Below are 23,844 nucleotides of genomic sequence, written 5' to 3' on the forward strand. Positions count from 1 at the left end.
GGCGCCAAATGCTACAGCAAGATACCGGAAAGAGCAAAATAGAGAAGAGTCTGTAACAGTTTTTAATATTGCAATACTTCAAATGACTAACAAGCAGATATTCAAGACGATTAGTTAATCATCAGCTCAAATGTGTATGCCAGACTAAAGTAGTGAGTCTTCAGTCTGGATTTAAATAGTGAAAAAGAGGCGGCACCTCTTAATACAGACAGAAAAATTACAGCATAACTTTGAAGATCTGTGGCTAAAAACTCAACGTCCCTCTGTTGTTTGATTAATCTTTGGAATCTTTAGTAGACATGCATCTTGAGATCATAATGCACACTCTGGTTTGAACTGTATGTAATGATAAGTTCAGATAAGCAAGTTTTACATGTAATACTAATAAAAACAATTATTATTATATTAATACTGTAGAGACCCTTGAAGGAACCACACAGGACACCAGGTAAGCTTTTGCTGGATGCCAGAGCACCTTACTTTATTACTGTGGTATCCCTCTTGTCAGCCCGATGTGAAAGTCCCAGACACACCATAAGAATAAGAAAATCACAAGTGCTTACAGACTCACTCACTGCTCTAGGTAGCACTGTTTTCCTTTCTATTTGTCACTATTCTGTCTCTGCTGTCCTCCTGAATCTCCCTCACTCCTCAGCTGCTTGTTTTTTTTGTTCCCAAGGCTCCACCACATCTCATCTTCATTTTGACCTGTATCTCACAGGCTGCAGTTCCAGATACTTCCTTTCTGCTTCTGCTTCTGCTATGGGTGCATGGGGTGGGGAAGTCCAGTCAGATTTTATTCATATAACACATTTCCAAGAAAAAGGGTTTTGAAATCAGCCCTAAGTTTAACTGGAAGCCAGTATAAAGACTTAAGAACTACAATTATATGGTCATACTGTCTAATTCTGGTAATGATTCTTGCAGGAAACTTTTAAGTTAACTAAAGTCTGCATAAAGAATGTTTTGCACAGCCTGTAAATTGCCTAATGTAGTAGTCAGTCCTACTAGAAATAATCATTATCGTTAAATTCATTAACTTTTTCAGTAGCCTCAACATTTAGAAACTTATTTAATATTTAAGTATTTTTTATGCTAGAAAAACATGTTTCGATAGCATTGTAATGTATGTGTTCTGCGTACAGACAGATAATGCCTAAGTGTGTGCTGATTCAATTAATGTAATGTTTAGAAGTGCTCAGTTAAAAAGTGATAGGACATTTTTTTTGGTCAGTATCATTCACCCCAATGTATAATATTTTTGGTATTTCTGTATTAAAAGACAAGTAGTTTTCATCCATCCACTGTTGTAATTCTCTGATAATTTATTAAGGCCACTATGAAGGAAACATCATTTGTTCTAAAAGAAAGAGAGCTGAGTAAGGAACTTCCTTTGAATTAACACATTTTTAAGAAAAGACGTTATCCTTCATTCAACTTATTTCTTCTTCCAATTGCACACATTACCCGCTGCCAGTAGTCCATTATTTTAATTTTGGTTTTGATTAGTTTGTGAATGTAAATGCATGCTTTTTCTAAATCTGCTTATTCTCCACCAGCAATTTTTTAAGTCACCAGATCACATTTACCTATCTAGATCTAAACCATCTAGATTACCACTACCTTTTTTAATTAGGTCTTAGTCTTATTTCTTCTTATTCTCTTATTCTACATTCAAATAAATCATAGTAATGTCAAGTTAACATTGAAAGGAAATTTGGAAATGTTAGTATTTTTGACATCACTTTAAATGTTTAACTTTCTTCTTTTGTTTTCTATTAATTTATCTTCTGTTGTAGCCTCTGCTTCCTTAATTTTATAATATAAAACAGAAAATTAACAAGGAGCAGAGCAGACATCTGGGCAAGCGGCACTGAATGCTGAAAGACTACAGTTAATTCAGTGTCATACCCACTTATAAGGTCATTAGTAAATAATGGCTATAAATAAATAATAAAGGCACCTGAAAGAGTGGAATGAAAATCATAACAATGATTTAAATCTGCAGGATATAAACACTAAAATTATCCCAATGCAACATATATTAATGCTTGCTAAATACCTTTTAAAATTTAGAAAATCCAGCCTTGTAATTTTTGGATTTATACTAAATCAGAGAAATTGGGAAACAATAGCTTGCTGAATTAGGACAGGAGTTAATTTTAAAGCAGAATTGATTGGAACAAAAAGCCTGCCACAGAGGGCATCCAGGACTGAACTTGAGAACCACTGCCTATGATTCACACAATAATTCGGTGGATCGGTTTGTGCTATTTAAATTTTTTTTTCTTGATTTAGGACTCCATGCAGCCTTCTCTAATAATTAGGGCGCTAGACTAATTTAAAGAGATTAAAGATACAAAAATCATTCTACTACAAAATTGTTACGTTTCATTCTCACATTTGGTATTTGGTACATTGTATTAATCCCTTAGGGGAAATATATATTCTCTTTCTAAAAATTGAAGATGTTGTAATGTCGGACCTACAGTAGGTATGGACAAACACTGCAGTGTTTTTCACCCAGTAGACAGGCCATAAGATGTCCTAATGGGAAGCGTGTTGGCATTAGCAATTCTGGTGGTTGTGCCAGTGCAACTGAAGCATTGTTAAGTAGGGGCTTTAGGTTTTTGTATTAATGGAAGAAACCCTGGAAACCTTAGAAGTAGATGTAGAAATGACAGAAAGAGTGTTTCTTGGTGAGAGAAGTAACATGTTCCACCAGGATGTTAATATGGAGTTTAGTAGGGCTGCTTGACCTTCTGTTAAATAGACGGAGACTGTTAGGAAGCAATAGTTGGAGTTCCACAAGTAAATACCGCATAAATAGCTGAAGGGAATTGAATTAGGTGAAAAATAGTGGGGAATGACTATAATAATGACAGGAATCGATCAGTCAAGTGGATTATGGTAGGGATGCTCATTTTGAAAAGAGACTATAGAAAATGTTCGTATACATTACTCCATGCTACATATTGTAATGGGCAGGCCTTTGCAGGGCTCCCTGACTCTTTAAGTGTAGAGTGGTGTTTCAGGACTGCAGAGACAACTATGTTTGCCAAAGTGTGTTCTGAATGGATTGGCCGTAGAGTTGCAGAGGACAATCCCACAAAGTAGAGTGAACCTGCAAATGATTTCAGCATGGAGCTTAAAAGACCCTTCTAGTTATAATGACCTGGAGCTTGGTGAGAGTTGGATAGGTCAGAGATGGAGGGGGCACTTAGTGTAGTATACAGTGGGGATGACATCTAGATATTTATTAGGTTAATATATTGTAGTTTCCTCCATATTTTAAACTCCTTGTCTGGTTAGTGTATGAGGAGAACAGGCATTCCTGTTGGGGCGGAAGATGGTTCATTACCCAGATGGGAGGCCAGTACAATGACGCACATGATTTGGCCAGTGGGACAACGAAATTAATTCGTACCTGGCCAGAATGTCTTAAGAAACAGACTGAGGAGAATCAAGGATCGGCATTGGTTCTCCTCCCTGTTACACTGGGTGGCAGTGTTTCCTCATATGGTAACCCATTGGGTGCTTGGGAATTGGAGTCTGGAAGGGGCAACCTTATCGGGGTCCCTGGGTGCTGATAGAGGGTGCTGTCAGGGGAGGACATCCTTACTTCACAGCGCAGCCCTACACTGCCTTTATGCAGACGGGCTTACGCTATGCACTGTTAGGAGGATCCCGATTCTTTCTTCAGGATCTTTTGCTTTGGGGTGCACTGATGGTCTGAGTCCTCTTATGGGAAGAAGGGAGACCCCTTTTATCATCTGCACCCCTTTAGACGCCTGCGAGACTGATACCGGCAGTCAAGACAAGGTTGTTTGGCAGCTGATGTCTATCAACTGCCTCCCTGCGCTCTCTTCTGCCGCGCTGCCAGTCATCGTGGCTGCGTATCTTGTAGGAGGCGGGGTTGCCTGGCAAGCAGAACTGATCACTGCTGCCATTGCGCTCCGCCCTCCCCTTTCTTCTACGGCACAGGGCCTCACTCACCTGTACCACTGCATCCTGCAGGCTGGAAGAACTCACACTGCGCCACTTCAGCCACTCCGTGATGGCTCCTAATGGTGCGCCGAGCTTCTTCTTTAATCCTTCCTTCGTCTCCTGCAGGACCTGGAAAACTAGAGCAAGGGACTGCAGGGGTAGGAGGACAGCCTCCACCCTCCCGTGCAGCCCGAAATAAGTTACTTTCTTCGGCCAGCAGTGGACTCGGACTCACCTCGTCCTCCTCCTGCTGACTGCAAGCCATCAAGGACCTGCGCTTCACTCACAGGCCCCTTTGGGGATCCCTCCGGATTGGGGTGGAGGTTTCGCCATCCCCGTCTCTCTGCTTTCATCAGAGGGGAACAAACGCACACCCTCCACCCCCTTACCTGCTACAGGGAGGAACTCCTGCTCCTCTACCAGGAACACTGTGCCAGGAAACTCGTCAGGCTCTACTCCTCCGGCCGATGGACCAGGCCGAAGGCAAGACACAGGTCAGCCTCATTCTCTCCAGAGCTCGCTCTGGCCATCACGCCACAGACACACTTCCTCAGGCCACCAACAGGTACTCTGCCCCTCCGCGGTCTAGGGAGGTAGGCAGGAAACACGGAAAAATCTTCCCACAGCTCTTCACCTCCTGGGCCCGTCACCTACCTCCTGCTGCAACCCGTGGTGCTGTTTAGCGTGGGTGGCATCTGCCGGCTGACTTTTGAGTCCGCCCGGCTTTTTTTCTTCCTCATTAGCACGCCGTCCCTAGAAGCTCCCTGGTGGTCGTTCTGCGGCTCCCTGCAGCGTGTGCGTGCTTCAATGCTGTGCTGTGCTGTGCTGTGCCGGCTCCTTACACAATTAGAATTGCAGGGTCCCGGCTCAACAAGATGGACTGGAATCCCTGTCGACTACGCCAGTGTAAGAAATCACAGAAACAAGCATAAAGATTCGGGGTGTTTAGCTCCGTATACTGTAAATCAAAGGTCAGATAGTTTTGAAAACAAAAAATCATCAGACACATAAGGGTTGGCAGACGGACAACTTATAGGGTCGGACCGGAAATGAAAACAGTGTCATGCTGGGAAAATCATGGTGGTGGATGGGTAATTGATGTCATCAAGCAGGGGACCAGAGGGTAGAAAGGGACCCAGAAGTGATGCATTTCTTTAGTTGTCTGGGCGAAGTTACGGCGGTGGGTGCTTCGTTTTTTCTGAGGGAAACAAAAAGAGAGAGGTTTGTACCCCACCTTTGTCCCATGGCATGACTTGTCGCGGTGCGCATCAGGTCCTTAAGCTGCTCCCCATGCGCTCGTGCGTGACAGTGGTTACATCTCTTGGCACGAAGACCTCATCTCGGCGGGACGTGAAAGTGTCCTCTCTTAAACAATTACGTCTTGTCTCCTTCCAAGATTTTTTTTTATAATAGAGAGGTATCATGTGCTGTATTACTGTGTCTATGATTTGGGGCTCTCTGGCGCCCCCTTGTGGTCACATTAGTTAGTTAATTAGTTTTTATTAGAAAAATAAAACACCCTTTTACTTGTACATTTCCTCACTTTGGCCTTATGTGGGTTTAGGGTTGGCTCAAGAATACCCCTATCATCCCTAACACCTAGTATAAAATTACTGCATGCCCAAAGCTTCTAGAACAACATGTGACCTTAGCAAGATTAAGCAGGTTCAAAAATAAAATGGATTGATTGAAAGTACAACGTACTCGTGTGAGCATTGTAACACAGTTAAACTGCACTGCTGTTAAGCTGCAGCTATACAGTATTTAAAAGGTTATTCAAGGTTTTGGGAAAGGCAGTAAAGCAACTGGCAATGAAAATGAACATTATGAGAAGACTTGGATGTTTCTGAGAGAAAACTAAAAAGTGTAATAGGATATCATAATATAACACAGTGTAAGTAATATACAAGTTAAGAGGGATTTTGCCTTAAATGTGTAACTCGTGTGTGGACCACTGGGGTGCGTATAGCCACCCTTACTTAACACAGGCAGGCAAAGACACAGGTGGAGCACACAACACACTTTTATTTATGTGGGGAAACGCTTTTCTTTCGTTCCCCACAGCAGCACAATACAAATGGGGAAAGCACCAAAGCCCAGTCCTTTTCTTTGCTCTTTTTCCTTGTCTCCTTCGCCACCCTCCACTCCTCTCCCGGCAAGCTTCATCCACCTCCTCCTGACTCTGACTCTCCGAGTAGCGGTGGCTGGCTCCTTTCATAGAACACCCAAAATCACTCCAAGTGTCCAACGAGCTTCTTCTGGCAGCACTTCCATTTGTGGCAGAAGTGCTGCCAAACAGGGCTCGATAAATGTCCAGGTGCCCCTGGCAGTGGCCAGGGGCCCAGGAGGGTTGAGTTCCTATGCTCTAAACCTGTTACCCCGCTGCAATATAGGGGGGCTGCCCTTTAGTGTTCCAGAGTAGATAATGTCCTGAATAAGCTCTCTGCCCCAGTCCTTCCACTATCGAGACATCCTGGTTGGGTAAAGGCCCCAGTGGTCTGCCAAAACAGACAGACAGAAAGAGTTTTGGTCTCTATATTACAAGAAGGATTTTATCAGTGCTAGCAACATTTTCATAAAATAATGATTAGATTATTATCAGGTATGTAGAGTATGGGTTCTGTGAAAAGGACTGTAGAAGTTGGATGTATAACACTTAGGCAATGGGAAATTAAGGAGTGATATGACAATTCAAAGTCAAGTTGGGGAGCATGCACTGGTACAGTGCGTTGCTGTACCCACTACACGACGAAACAACTCAGGATCCTGGTTGGCAACCCCCCAGGCAGACAAGCGGTCCAGTCCCACCCTCCAGAAATGACCCTCTATCTGCCGCAGCCAGGTGTTACGTGGGCGACCCTTTGGCCTGGTCCAGTCACTCGGGTCACCAAAAATGAATATTTAAATTTATCCAAGTATATTGGCTGGATTTCAGTGATTAATTTAATATACACTTAAGAAGAACACATTGACATAAACAGAAGTTGGTTAAGTTTTGAATAACTATTGGAAAATATTCAGATACTGCAGATACTGCAGATTTACAGATGTAAGATACCAATCTTTGTCCTTGAGCCTTGAACCCCTTCAAATATTGACACAAAACAGCATGGCTTATTTTCCTAATATTGACTGAATGTAATAGGAAAGGCATACTTTGGGGGAGAAGGAGGGGGGGGGGAGAAAGAGAGCAGGCTATATCTAATCTGTCCCTTTTAATCCTTATAATTATAATTACCAATGTAACAATAGGTTGCATGGCAATAACTCGTGGGAAAATTGGAAATTAAGGTTAAAGCTGTCTCACTTCCAGTTAAGATTACATAATGACATAAAAAATTCAGAATCAATGTCTCCTTGATGGGACAGTTAACTTTGTGAGCTGGAATGTTAAAGGCCTGAATCATGAATTAAATAGAAAGAAAGTATTCTCTCACCTAACAGGTCTAAACGCTAAAATAGTATTTTTACAGGAGACCCACTTACTAAGCAAGGATCAGTTTTGGCTGCAAAAAGACTGGACTGGACAAATGTTCCATTCCAGCTTTACAAAGAAAACTAGAGATGTGGGAATTCTCATACATAGAACAGTCTCATTTGTGGTATCAGATGTAGTATCTGATCCTGAAGGGAGATTTGTGATTGTCATGGGCAATTTATTTAATTGTAAAGTGATTTTGATAAATGTTTATGCACCCAAACTCAAAATTATATATCGAGCACATCTGTCACACTTAAAACTGTCCAAAATGTTTCCAGGGCAAGATCCAACCTGCAACGCTTGCAATCGAGCTCCAGCCTCACCGGACCACATGTTCTGGACCTGTTCCAAGTTAACATCATTCTGGACAAAATTTTTTAAGTGCCTTTCAGACAGCCTTGGTGTCACAATCCCTCCTAACCCATTAACAGCTGTGTTTGGTGTTCTTCCAGATGGGCTTAAAGTGGAGAAGGACAAACAAACTGTAATTGCCTTTACTACACTATTAGCACGCAGACTTATTTTGCTAAACTGGAAGAATCCTAACTCTCCTCTTTTAAGTCAGTGGGTAACTGATGTTTTATATTATTTGAAATTGGAAAAAATCAAATTCTCACTTATAGGATCTGTGAAGAACTTTTTTCAAAACTTGGCAGGATCTAATCAATAATATTTTAGAATAAGCTCTTAAATCACTGAGGAAGCAGATTCTCTCCCCATTTCTTTTTCTTCTCCATTTATCTTTACCCGCCTATTAAACTCATTAATTTATTTATTTTTACTAGCTTTAAGTTTTACTCTGTTGGCCATGCTCTCTTTCTCAGGGGTGGGGGGTGATTTGTTTTCAATCCTATTATTTGTAAAAATTGATCTATTTGTATGGAATGATTACAATAAAATCAATAAAATTAAAAAAAAAAAAAAGTAAGGCATACTTAAGACTAAACCATTGTTTTTATACCAATACATTCCAGCATAATCCAAAACTCCTTCCTTCCTTAATCTACAAAAAGCATGATGTAATTCACCTTAAAACGTCACAATGCATACATCTTCCACAACTCTTACAATCACACTCAGCCTTGCTACATCAGGTACAAGCACTTGAAGCAGCTCAGCTAGGCTGCAGCACAGACTCTCTCTACCTGTCTTTTAGTTTTCAGTCACTTTCTTCAAACAGAACAGTGACAAAATAAAAGATAATACTAGATAGCATTAACACCAGACCAGGGGCCTCATGTATAACGCCGTGCGTAGAACTCACACTATAACATGGCGTAAGCACAAAAGCGGGAATGTGCGTATGCACAGAAAAATCCAGATGCAGGAATCTGTGCGCACGCAAACTTTCACGTTCTTCCACTACATAAATCCCGATCAGCGTGAAAAGTAACGCACGTGCACGCGCCTTCTGTCTCGCCACAACTCCTCCCAGAATTATGCCTCTTTGAATATGCAAATCGATATAAATAGCCTTCTGTGAAAAGACAATGGGAAAAGCACGGGGGAAAATATAAGAATTTCAGCGAATACCAGTGGAGGCAAAGGAAAAACGTATTATTTGTTGGTTTAAACAATGGTATAATCAACAAAAGAAAGTTGATCGGAGTGACATAGTGTCGGAGAAACTCGAAAGCTCAAGTTCACAAAGTCACACAGTGCCCGAAATAAAAAAGAAGTTGTCACATGTCAAAGTCAGCATGAAAAGGCAACTCGTAGCGGACCGTCTGAGTGTCACATGAAAGCTTATTAGGGTACAGAGAAAAAAAAATAGGCACACAGTGGGAAAAAGCACGAAATGTCAACTTTAATCTCAAAATTTCCACTTTAATCATGTAGTTTATTTTGTCATTAAAGTAGAACATCATAAACTTCATCTTAAAATCGTTTATTACTAGTTTCTCAAGTAGCACGTTAAATGCTTTGTTCTGTATTTGATCTTCTATGTGCTCTATGTGTGTGAATCACTGCGTGCTTCCGTTCTTTCTCTTTCTCCGACAGGACACAGAATCCATTGCATTCGTGATATTACAGCTCTCTGAATAATTAAAATACTGAGATGTATACGTGATATCTTTTTCATGATGATAGGAAAGAAAGCATGTTATTAACATGGGAACACGGTGGCGCAGTGATTGTTCATATCTCACGCAAGAGGCTTGCTGTGCCATGTGCGACCTTCGATTAAATAATTTATTACAGAGAAGTACTGTCTCTTTTCAAACGTACTAACCTCCAATTCCTGTCCTTACTTTTTCTTCTCCAAATACCCAATCACCACACAATCAGCTCTGTAATAGACATTAAGCCATCTGTAAGTTTAGAACGCAGATTCTTCAAAACTTTTAAGGAACATTGAAATATCTTGTAGTACATGTTTAATTATTGTATCCGTCTATCCTTCCAGTGTTGCGTCAGCACCAGCAAATAATACAGCGCAAGGCAGGAGCTATCTGTGAACTAGCTAGCGCTGCGGCACCGTGTCCTCACATGTTTAATCATTAACAATACAGATTATTTAAATAAAGTTGAAGTTTTATCTGTATACTATAAGCAACATATTTTGCTGCATTCATCTTAAAAATGATATCTTCATCATATGCACTTTATAAAGTGGCGCAGGTTGTGCAATATTTTAACTGTAGTGCAAGTTTACAGTGGGGTATTTGTACTTATAAGTACAAACAGCTCTACAAGGAGCACTTGATGGACTGATTGAGTGCGTTTATAGTTCTTGGGATGAAACCTGTTTCTGAAACGCGAGGGTCCGTACAGGAAAGCTTTGACGCGTTTTGCCATGGCTGAGGTAGTGTGTGCTTGAAACTGTATACCGATAATTCTCTTTCTGATCAGCTGCTGCTGTGATTCCCCACTCAGATACAGTGATATAAATACTCCGAGTGTGCAGTGATTGTAATATGGAAAAAGATGATCCTTAACGGGAGCAGCTGAAAGAAGAAGAAGGATGCAGTGAGCGTAACAATGCTGAAGCAGTTATGGTATTTGGAATACTATGGCTATTCCCTGGACCATTATATTGCTACAGGTTAATTACAATCAGATGCATTACACTAATAAACAATATGGCAGTTAATTTCAGTGTATTTATAAAGCCGCGTCAGGAATGTGGGTCTAAGAAAGAAAGGGTGACCACACAGGAACAGTAGCACTGCTTTGACGCTGGGTGCCGCCAGTTTGCAAAACCGAGTGGAGAAATTGCGTACGCCAGGGTATGAGGTACCGTGGGAAACGTTGCATGGCTTTACGTCAAGTTTAGGTTTTATACGTCGTGATTTGAGCGTGGAAACGTTCGTATGCAACATTTCTGTGCATATGCACCGTTTATACATGAGGCCCCAGGAGATACATGTGGTTTTCAAGAAATAGCAAGAATTGCCAGGGGTGTCTTAAACAAGGCTACAATAATTCAACCATAGCCAAAATACTAAGGTTGAAAATAGGCTTGAGATGTGAAAAGCTGCAAGTTATCACCGGAAAAACAGAACAAAATCAGAAAAAAAAACAAATGTGCTGATTTTATGATTCAAATGATGCTACTTTAAAGCAGCCTTCTGCTTTTCTTCCTCTGACTTTTTGTTTTCCTGGGTTGCTGCAGTGGAAATGAATCTGTTTTTCGTCACATTATTCTCTACCATGTTTCCATCTGGTATTTGGATTCCTGCTGCTTTCTCCTTGCAACTCCATCTCTGATACCCTCCTTAGGACGTTATATGTATACCAAGTGAAAGATTCTATCTAGATCTAATTTGGTACCCATGAATGATTTTTGTTTGTTAACATTTTTATTTTAGTCTTAACATAGGCACGATTATATTGATAGTGGAACAGATCCAAGCCCAGTTTTTTTTTTTTTTTTTGTGATAAGTTGTAAAATTGGTTCTTGCTATGTGAATTATACCACACAATCCTGTGTTTAAATAAGCACTGGAACACATGCATGTTAAATGACAGATTCAAATGAGGCACACTATATGTATGCATACCATGACAAGTTGCACATTAATCTTATGACATTTATTCCAGGTTATTTATTGTGGCACAATAAGACTGGAGGTTTGAAAACAACCATGGTAATGATGGTATGTGCTACCATGTTAATGATCTCTTCTAGCCTAAGAAAGTGCAGGAAGCACATACTGAAGTAATCACAAGTAAAAAGTATGTCCTCATATACATCTCCTTAAATTTAAGAATTACTTTTCTGAGCTGCCAATCTTAAATGTCAAAAAATATTTTTTTCTCCCTTTTTTATGTATTCTTGGTCTATACAACAGTACAACAGAATGATTTAAATTGCACTGAAACAACAGGCGGTCTTTCTCCATTCTTAACTATAATAATTGGAAAAGCACTAGTGACATCTTAATTTCCATAAAAATCTATCAACATGGATTTTTTTGTGTGTGTTATATGCCATTTTGTGATTTTATGTACTGTAGGCTGCAGTAGCTTTTTCTCGATATGCCTGACACGTCCATCACCTTTCAAAAAGAGTAGGCCTATATCCAGATAAACGTAAATGACCTGAATGCTACAATGACTGTCTTTAATGCAGGAAAACATGTCATTTGTCATTTATTGGCTGTCTTACTGCCATACTTTTTAGATGCCAGAGTCTCTAAAATTTGAAATTATAAATAGTGACAAATAGAGAAAGAACGCACTGCGATGGGCATCTTGAAGGTAAGAAAACTAGATCAAAGCATTTGCTAGAATTGATTTGTAATGAGCAAATAATAAAATTATGAAGATAAATGGCAGTATATTTGGCATCATATCAATCACTGAGCTGAGAAAAAAAACATTTTCATCAGTAGAGCTAAAATGATACATACAAACAGACAGGAATGCAAACAGGATTAACTGTTAACATAAGTCAAAAATAAAAATAAACTCTTAGTATTAGCATATTATTAGTTTGAGTAGAAACTCAAGAGGATCACATGAAAATGTGACTAAGGAAACTTAATAGATAGATGCAGTATATTTTTATTATGAATTACAGCTGTTTGAAACTGTGATTATTTTTAAATGTAATGGAATTAAATTAGGTTTTTTTTTTCACTTTAATTTAACACATTTAGATAAATACTCTTTTATATTTTTACATCCTTTAAAGTACAGCAAGGTTGAATAAAATGGTAGCAATAATCAGACTAATGGCATAAAGGCTCTCCAGAGGATACTTCACAAGAACAAATTTAGAAAAGAGTAATTTTATAGTCATTTAATTAAAAGCATTTTAGTCGAAAGTGAAAATCTATTTAAGTGGTTTATGGATATGAGGTTAGAATGTATAAATTAAAAAGAGAATTTTTAGGTCTGCGCTCTTACACATTTTGAAAGCATGACTGGTTTTCAAAAATGCAAATAAAATCAATGCAGATCTTGGGAATGAAGCATTGTAGTAAAAACTTAATCTGTCAACTGTCAAATGTGTGATTGAGAGAATAATGAAAATATAATTCATTGTCATTTTTGTCACTTAAATAATTACCATTCTTAAAATTAAAATAATTGTGTTAAATATACTATACCACTTAAAAAGGTAAAAAGACATTTATTTTTGTTGCCATCATTAAGTAGCATGTGTTTATGCTACTGTATATTACTAGTGGGGCAAACCCTATCCTTCATATTTTACGAGGTATGAACAAAAAGATCTGATAAAGGCATCACCAAGTAGTAGCTGGCTGAAAGCAATAAGACCAGTAAAGCCATATTTTACATGTAGACTCCATCCACTAAAATTACAGGGGTCACAAATGGAGCTTTCACGGTATTAGGAGCATTAACTCTAATCTGATGATTCAGTCCTTCAAGTCTCATTTTAGGTGTTTTTTCCAAACTCCAAGCAGGCTTCCATGTATCTGTTACTGAAGATAGACTACTGTCTGTCCACAATGTTATGAAGTTCAGATTGGTGGAGTGTCGAAATGATGGGTTGTCCTTCTGAAAGTTTCACTCATCTCCATGCATGTTCTCTGGAGCTCAGCTAAGTTGTTCCTCTCTCTTACTCCCTACTCCCAAGATTGCTCAGTTTGGCCAGGTGACCACCTCAAGGAAGAATCGTGGTTACTAAGTCTAAGTCGTCCTTAGAAGAACTGGTGTCCTTCAACATCTGCAATAAGATGCTGCAGATGTTCTATCAGACGGTTGTGGTGAACGCCCTCTTCTACGTGGTGGTGTTCTGGGGAGGCAGCATTAAGAAGGACGCCTCACACCTGGACAAACTGGTGAGGAAAAGCAGGCTCTATTGTAGGCATGGAGCTGGACAGTTTTCACATCCGTGGCAGAGCGACGGGCACTCAGCAGGCTGCTATCAATTATGGGAGAATCCACTGCATCCACTAAACAGTATCATCTCCAGACAGAGGAGCAGCTTCAGCGACAGACTGCTGTCAATGTCCTGCTCCACTGACAGACTGAGGAGATCGTTCCTCCCCCAAACTATGCGACTCTTCAATTCCACCCGGGGGGGTAAACGTTAACATTATTCAAAGTTATTGTCTGTTTTTACCTGGATTTTTATTACTTTTTATTTAATATTGTTTTTTTGTATCAGTATGCTGCTGCTGGAGTATGTGAATTTCCCCTTGGGATTAATAAAGTATCTATCTATCTAATCCAAACATCCTTCCATTTAAGCAATATGGAGGCCACTGAGGTCTTGGGGATTTTTCAGTGCTGCAAGAATTTTTGTTAGCCTTCCCCGGATCTTTGCCTCAACATAATCCCACGTCTAAGCTCAGCAGGTAATTCCTTTGACTTCATGACTTGGTTTTATCTCTGATACACACTGTCATTTGTAGGCCCTTATATAAATTTGTGGGTGCCTTTCCTAATCTTTTCCAATCATTTGAACTGACTACGGGCGGACTCAAAACTAGGTGTCGAAACATCTCAACGCTGGACCAGTAGAACGTTGTCTTTAGAGGATTTAAGATTGCAAACAAGTTGAGATACTTTACCTTTGTTCTTTAGATGAACATATTTTAAATCAAAATATCTTCCTAGACAAGAGTGTTAGTCAAGCTCCAACTTACAGTATTCTAAAATAAAACATGCTATTGACAGAGAACACTGACATAATCTGATGTCAATTTACTGTGGCCAAGTATCTTTCAGAAGTCTGAATTTGTGAATTTAAATATAATTGTGACTGAAATAGATGCAGTGGAATGCATAAAATTTTCCAGAGCTCGATCCCGACATTTTGCCATTTTTTTGCACTTATTTTCTGTTTCCACTTAAGCCCATGTAGGGTTGTGCATGTCTGGAGCCTGTTCTGGCAGCATCAGACATGAGGCAGACACCAAACCTAGACAGGACAATAGTCTATTGATTTAATATTTTATTAAAACAATTATTTTTTTTGGTTTCAGGTTATTTTTAAAATTCTGGTTTGCTAATTTTTAGAAAATAGTTTTGAAACAATACATGTAAAATTGTACAACAGATTACAAAAAATCTTTAAATAGATAGATAGATAGATAGATAGATAGATAGATAGATAGATAGATAGATAGATAGATAGATAGATAGATAGATAGATAGATAGATAGATAGATAGATAGATACTTTATTAATCCCAAAGGGAAATTCAAAATTTATTTGGCTAAGCCTAGCATATCATTGCTGCCTTTTAACTGACAAATCCTGGTTTTATATATCAAGCTTGAATTTACTTTAAACTTTAAAACTAAAGCCAATATCATTTGAACATTGTTGTTTATTTAATGTCACAGATGCACATCGGAGGATTTCCTTCTGGCTCTGTCAAGGTATGAAATAACCCACCGGGAAGAAAGGGGGCGCTATTGCTAACATTGTCATTTCTTTCCTCCCCTACAGTGCTGAGAAACCACCCAGTAAGGGTGACTGACTCCACCCCTTTCCATCCACCATCCATAAAAACACTGGCTTCCTAGAAGAAGGCATCATTTTGTCAACAGCAACCTTTCCACAAGGAACTCCCAAGCAGAGTGACCCCCTACTATGCTGCTAGAAGCTGAATATCTTTTATGGCAAATAAGCCAAACAGAGTACATATTGTTTGTGTTACATTTTAAATGGGATGACCTGACTGAAGCACCAAATATTTCCTTTTGCACCTTGTCATTCCTGCACCCGATCACAGTAAATAAACATAAATTATTAATTTAATTTTATAATTTCTGACAGTATAAAAGGAAAGAAAGCTGTTGTACAATGGACTGATCGCTTTTTTTTGTCAGATAAAATAAAAGGAGATAGGACGATACTAATGAGTAGACTGGCTTGCAATTTAGTGACTCCCAGGTAGCTTCGATGAGAAAACATAGAGAGAGGTCAGAAAATTTTTTTATGGTGCTGAACCAGCCACCCTTGTGTTAAGGGATATGTAATGTGATATGATGACACTCTAGGCAAAAGGTGATATGAAGGAAATACAACTGAACACAAGCTTTGCTGACACATAGAGAGTAGGAAGCTAGTGCTCATACTGAGATATTAAGAGGCCCATTTGTTTGCTAATTAGTTCATAGGTTTGTCCATCAAGGTTGGCCAAGTTTAGTTATGATCATTGATTTCTCTGATCAATGCAATAAACAGTATATATTCAAGGCCCATCCATACCTGAATGAACCTATAAGAGTGTTATTTGACTATGCTTGATACTGCATTATTATATGGACTTGTGCCATACCTGGGACAAGCCACTATAGCAGTTTTACAAAGAAATCTCACCCTTTGGCTGAGGTGTGTGTGATGCTACGATTCATTTAGATGGTGCAGCTCAGGTCTGCAGATGCAGACTAATTGGACTGAAAAAAGAAAAAGTGCAATGACACTTTATTCTAAATTTCCACTCAATGGTGATATTGATGATCTACTGATAACATTATATTTTGTTGGGGACTAAGTCTGGGACAGGTAGTTGGTTTAATTTCAGAAATTAAAGTTATTATTTCCTGTACAGTTTTAAAGTTAAAATCAGTAAGGTGATGTGGCTAAAGAGAGTTAAGCTTTGACAGCACATTGTTAACCATTTTATTATCAAAGAAGGTAATGAAACCTGTACTGCCAATATTAATAGGGTTTTTTTTGCAGAGTGGTCCAGAGAGTTCCCATTTGTCAAATCAGCAGCTGCTCTAAACAGTAAATAATTTGAGTTTTCAATTGTTTGCCTGGAATAGTATTCAAAACTGTACAGAAACAGACTTTTTAATTTTACCGCTTAACCCTTTGTCTGTGCAGTTCAAAAGAACAGTAGCTTTGTTACTTTCCACCTACATGCTAGTCTTCGGCATTCTAATTTAATAACACAAGTACTATGGTTAATTAAAGGTGAGCTTCTATTGTGCTTTAATCGTTAAGATATGGCACTGAAGACATTGTCTGTTTAAATTTATTCTGAAGCTTAAATTGTTTTATTAGGATTTCCACTATTTTCCTAATATTTATAAGTATAAAGTATTGATATTTATTATTATTTAATAATATTTTTCATTAAGATGTATTTATTTGATTTGGGTTTTGTTTTGAATTTTCTGTAATGGGGCCACCATGTTATGTAATGGCTTCTGGGACACTGTTACTAGGACCTGTGGATTCAGAAGTCACACATAGTTACATCATAGGTGAAACAGCAGAAAGGTTAGCATCACAGCACACTCTCCAAATATATGGATTCAAACAAACAATTCTTAAAATGTGAATTTGTACTGATATTTAGGGTTAGAAGACTTTTTGCTTCATTAAAAAACTTTGCATTTTGAATGAGCAGTTAGTGCTTCAGTGCATTAGTGTTTGCCTTCCAGTGGGGGCTGGATGGTCTTGGAACCCCTGCAGATTTTGTTTAATTTTTTTTTTTGTCTCCAACCCTCTGGAGTTTTTTTTGTTTGCTTGTTTTTTTGTCCTCCTGGCCATTGGACCTTACTTTATTCTTTGTTACTTAGTATTGCCTAATCTTATTTTTATATTTTTCTTTTTTCTTTCTTCATTTTGTAAAGCACTTTGAGCTACATCACTTATATGAAAACGTGCTATATAAAAAAATTTTATTGTTGTTCCTGGTTTAAAAACTTTGCTTTGTGTAAAAATTTTGTTTTCATATCCTGATCACTGACCTTTTTTCTTTGCCCTTTCCTTGCTGGCAGATAAAACTATAAAGATAACAACAATGTTACCTATTGGAGACAGGTGTGGATTTTGTCTTATTATTTTTACTGATTTTGTACTAATATAGTGCTTTTGAGTAAAGCAAATTGGTAAAGCACGTTAACTATAAGAATGAAGCAAGAATTAAGCAACAGTAAGTTAACCTTTCACTTAATACTCCAAAAACAGGTGTCCTTTTTGATTTATTGTCAGTTCAGTTACAACTTACAAAGAAGAAAATGTTAAGCTATGTACTGTATACTGCAAAAAGAAAAAAGTTAGACATTAGGTCATTAGTCCAGCTTCCCTGTTGCTTATTAAGAGCCTTTCAGATGCCTTCTACTAAAATGCTGAAAAAATTGAGTTAAAAACATAATTGTGTTAAACCTTTAGCACTCTTAGCGACCTTGTCTGTAGATAACAATCAGCTCACTGTCAAGCTATAGTGGACACTGTATCATAGAAGACATTAGTCCCCTGTGTCTGTGTCACTTTAATCAAATATTTTCAATAAACCTCTTCTGTTTGCATAATTTGATTCTTGATGTCGGCGTAATGGAATAAATTTTAAAATATTTGATATCTCATTCCCTATGAGTACCTTTAAGGACTTTCTTTTTGTTTTCTCATGTGTCTGGCCATCTCCTGACCGGTGCTCCCTGTCAAGCATGTATCCATAAAGCCTGCTTTTCAGACATTCTCTGTCATTTCAAAGCTTCTTGCTCGCCTCTTGTCCACTTTAATATTTCCTGTCTTTGAGCGTCAAAATTTGACATTGACTCTTGGCATGCTTTCCATGCTTTTACTTCTCCTTATATTTTTCACACTCATATTTCCTCTTTCGATTGGGTCACCAAAGCCAAACTGACCAATTAGATTGCTTTAAGTGACTGGAGACACATACACAGATCATTTTATTATGTAGAGGTTAACTAATGTACAGTATTATTGTTCTTCAGAATTAATTCTGAGTTTCTTACAGTATACACATACTTTGTAATATAGATTTTGCACTGCTCTTTAATCTTATATTTAATCAAATATAAGTAGTAATCAGAAGTCATTTTTTATAACAGAGTAATTCTTAAAATTCTGAACCTTAAAACCATGAATAATAACTAGATACAAAATATGATTATGATAATAAAGTTGACCTTTCACTCTATGGCAAAATGCTACTGAGGTATGTACAGCAAAAGATTACCTAAAGGTTTCTGTTTCAGTATCTTTTTTAATACTAAAGCCAACCATCAACAGTATATGATATTAATTTCTAACTATCTGTCAGATAAAAATACTCATATGACAAATTCATTTACAAAAATGAATAATACAGTAGTCATTTATAAATTACTAGTATAACTGTGCTAGATTCTGTTTTAATATCTAATACTGTGCAAAGTATGCAAAATCACATACAATTTGAGAAGTTATATGCTATTTATCACATAAATTATTCCAAATCAACTTACTCAACCAGTATTTCTTGATTTATGACAGGAGATAATTCCATTTGGTGTTGCTTCAACTAAAGGATTAGTGTTCAATTTTTTAGATTTACTATAAAGGTTTTAGTCAGGATGCAGAGATCAAAAGATCACACTCTTTTCTTAATCTAGTTATTAACAACAACAAGGTTTATTTATATCACATATTTTCATACTAGCAATGTAGCTAAATGTGCTTTACAAGATAAAATAAAAAGCAAGTATATATATATATATATATTATACAGTACAGCAAGTGATTGCATTAGTTTCTAATACAGAGAAGTGACAACAGAAAAACTATATGAACTGAGGAAAACCCAAGTAATTTCTTTAGTGCAAATACAGTATGCAGCATTGGTTCCTGCAATGCTCTCCAAGCCAACTTCTTCTTCTTCTTTCGGCTGTTCCTGTTAGGGGTCGTCACAGTGGATCATCTTCTTCTATATCTTTCTGTCCTCTGCATCTTGTTCTGTTACACCCATCACCTGCATGCCCCATCTCACCACATCCATAAACCTTCTCTTAGGCCTTCCTCTTTTTCTCTTGCCTGGCAGCTCTATCCTTAGCATCCTTCTCCCAATATACTCAGAAACTCTCCTCTGCACATGTCCAAACCAACGCAGTCTCATCTCTCTGACTTTGTCTCCCAACTGTCCAACTTGAGCTGATCCTCTAATTTACTCATTTCTAATCCTATCCATCCTCATCACACCCAATGCAAATCTTAGCATCTGGCAGCTACAATAGTATATATGTTATATTCTATTGTAGGTTTAATATGTTTGTCACATCACTGCACATTATAATTCGTCTCGGTGTTGTGAATTATTATGTGCGTGAGTTGCCATTTGGCTAGTTAGGCTGCATTTCACAACTTTATGGAGGATGTCATCATTTCCCATTTTTTCTGAAATGTTGTGTACAAATAAGTCAGAATTGCTGTAAATATTTGTATATGCAAGTTCTCCAGTCAATAATTCTTTTATAGGTCCTGACCTTTGCGCAGAAAGTTGCATGCAAACATTTTGGGCCTCTTGAGTAAGCAATCTGACCTCAGGTTACCAACAAGCATTGCATTGAGGGGCATTCAGTCTGCTAAAGATCAACATCCCTTCAATGTAATCTTTGTAGTAGACCAAACATGATTAAGTTCTGATATTTTTAATTAGCATTGATATAAAGACATATGAAGTTTACTTTTTAATATCTCAGATTACCATAAACAGACAACTTTATTTGTTGCTAATATACAGCATCGGTACTTGGATATTTCATTATTGGCTTAGAAGACCTATTTAAACTCAAGTCTGGGAGCCTTGTCACATGAAAACTTTTTATTTTACCTTTTATTTTAAACTTCAATAGTTTTAATAAAGTGAGATCCCTCCCTTGGGTCATACTGTATTTTTTATTCTTTAAAAATCCTTGGTAGTCATCCAGAAAGGATTTTTACCAGAAGCTGGTAAAGCTCAGACATTTAACATATATCATAAAATATTTAAAGTTGAATGCTACTGTAAATTGACTGTTCTGCACTTAAGCATTCAACTCAATGTCATGTTACTTACCAAAAAACTTCTAAAATCTGAAACCAGAGAATATTTCTCTATTCTAATTAATCTTTTGAGGCAGTTTAATGGCTAATATCTTTTAAAATGACCCGTTATCTTTACCTCCTTCAAAGTCTACCATTCCTGCTGATTGCTTCATGATTCCCACTCACTGGACTGCTTAGCTTAAATCTGCCATTCTCCATTCTTATTCTCTGGCTTGTGTTTGTCAAGTCATGTGTGACTGGTGTCTGAATCTTCTCATCTATATAAGATATTATGAATTTTTTTCTCTAGTGCAGGGCTATTCAATTACAATTTCAGTTGGGCTAGATTTTCAAACCATGAATTTTAGCTGGGACATTTTCAGCAGCCAGCAAACAGCAGGTGATGACAAATTTTAAATCAACACAAACGAATTAATTTAAAAACGAGTAATGTTTATTCATTGTTTCCCTTTTACATTTGTTCCATCTGACACAGGCACATCAAAAATGTTTAAAAAAAACAACACAGAATCTATAACTGAACAGAATTTGAGGTACAGTACTAGCAATACTTTATTTCCACATTTGACATAAAAACTAAACATTTTGCTCACATCTGACCCAGGCACATCTCAAAGTGCATAAAATCAAGAAAGTACACAGTTTTAGCAATAACATTTGTTTCCCTTTTGCAATATAGAGAAAAGCCAAGCAAAATGACACCTTTTATTGGCTAACTAAAAAGATTACAATATGCAGGCTTTCGAGGCAACTCAGGCCCCTTCTTCAGGCAAGATGTAAAGTTTTTGAAATATGAGATCCTCCCCCAATTTAAAGGGATGGTTATGACAGGCAAGGGATTTTTTTTTCATAGAACTTAAACTCTTCCATTCACATGGCATTAATCACTCATATGACAGAGATTAAATTTGACTTCCACAACAAAGCTTTTCCTGTTGAAACTGTTTCCCCACCCCCCAGAAAAATACTACCTGAGTAAATGTTTAAGAGCAAGGCACCACGTAGTGCATGGAAGTGGATTGGTACATTTATTTGAATGATTTTTCTTTAAAATGTCTTTGTACAGAGTTCTTGGGTGCCCAGTAATGAATTGTTAATTATAATTATTACTATTATTATTTTTTTTTACTAAATCTTATTTTCCATGTTTCTTTGTTGATGAGCTCCCATTGAAGAATTTAACTGTAACTGAACATATAACGTGCATGCCAAAATGACTGAAGTAGCAACTAACAAAGTGGCCTTTTTGATACCATTTTAACAAAGTTTACTGTCTACTGTCAATCATAGAGCACCCCTGTAAAACGAATGCAATACACCTTCAACCTTAAAACACAGACTACCTTTTGTTTGGATGACCAGTTGAGTCATATTCAGCCCTTCATTCATTTTTCAAGTGTAACCAGCCTCTCATTGAAATTTACCATTTGGAATACAAGGCCATACCATCAGCAGCGCCATGTACTTAGAAATATTTTCCCACGTATGTGTCCAAGTCTGACATCATATTCGTACCCATCGCGGATATGTAAGGGGGATTCCGTATCGACACAAATGTTAACAGCACATCTGCTTAAGAATAAAAAAAAATGGCCTTTTGCATCTGTTACAGTATAATTAGTTTAAACTTTCAATGATTTCATTTGCAACTTGCAAACTAAGTAGAAATGATAATCGCCAAAGCCTATTTTTGGTTACAGTCTGTAGACCTGGTGGGCTGGACCACTCAGAGGGTGCTTCTGGGCAGTATGTGACCTGTGGGTTGCCATTTGAATAGGCCTGCTCTAGTACCTATATTTAATTATATAGAAGTGATACTGGTGTTTAAAGTGTAATGTGATTTAATTCCTTTCAGGCAAAATGCTTATTAAAAGGTTTGTCTATTCATCCATTTGCCGAATCCACTTTTCCCCTTACACACTCGTGGCAACCTAAATTCTATTGGATGAGAATCAAGAACAAAGCAAAAATCAGACCTGGAAGGGATGCAAACACTACATAAAATAAAGATTTACTTTTGAAAATCATTTATTAATTAAAATGCTATTTTTAAAGGTAAAAATACCATAAAACAGTTGATGTGTTATTTTCTGAATTTCACAAGCATATGATGAAATGGGGGTGACACAGTGTTTAATTCTGCTGCCTGAATCATGGTTTCCACATCTGGCCCATGCAGAGCTGTGAGGAGTTTACATGTCTCTTTGGGGTTTTCCCTGGGTATTCCGGTTTTCCATTTATATCTCAGACATGGATGGTTTGTGTGAATATGGTGATTCTAATTTGACCCCATATGAGTGAGTTTGATGTGCAGTGAACTGGCATCTCAACCAAAACTGGTTTTGCACCCAAATCTAATTGGTTGAAATCTGGTCCATGTGACCCATAAATTAAATTGGCAGGGTTTCATAATAAGTGTATGAAGCAATCGCTGAGGCAATAAGGTAATGTTTCGGTTTTCTATCATATGCCTTACTTTGACAATGCCTTTTTTTACAACTTAACATCATGAGGGATGTGCAGGCAGAAGTCTTTTCCAGAAGTTCTGTGCTCTCTCTGTTTTCTGATGTGCTTTTCACTTTATTTTACTTTTTACTAATTTTGATAAAATTTAGGATTAGATGAAATCTGGCATCTGGATTACCACTGAAAATAGCAACAATTCTTACTAGGATGTCTCACACAGAGTAGTAATTGTAATACAGTACCTAAAATGATTTTTCTTTTCTGTGTGAATCGGTATGTTCTCTAAATTTCTATGTCTTCTGATGATTCTATTGTCCTTTAACATTCCATAAAAATATATTGGGGTTTATGCAGGGCTTCTTAACAGCTTTACAGGCTCCTGGGCAAAGTAGTGCATTGGGGCCCCTACGTACACAACCACTCTGCAAGTCACAACATACACAGATTAGCATAGAGCTGCTATGCCCATGGGTCCCCCGGGCAATTTCCCAGTCTGCCCATGCGTTAAGACAGCCCTGGGATTATGCTCTGTAAAATTGTAATGGCAACTAACAGTATCAAGAGAAAGGTGTTGATTCACCTCTAAATTGACACAGGGGAGTCACTGCATAATATACTTAGATGCTGAGTGCTGCTGTCTAAGTATAGATAGCAACTCAAAATGTACAAGGTAGAGATAAGAACTGAAATGTTATGTT

Source organism: Erpetoichthys calabaricus, chromosome 5, assembly GCF_900747795.2.
Source record: "Erpetoichthys calabaricus chromosome 5, fErpCal1.3, whole genome shotgun sequence".
NCBI lineage: Eukaryota > Metazoa > Chordata > Cladistia > Polypteriformes > Polypteridae > Erpetoichthys > Erpetoichthys calabaricus.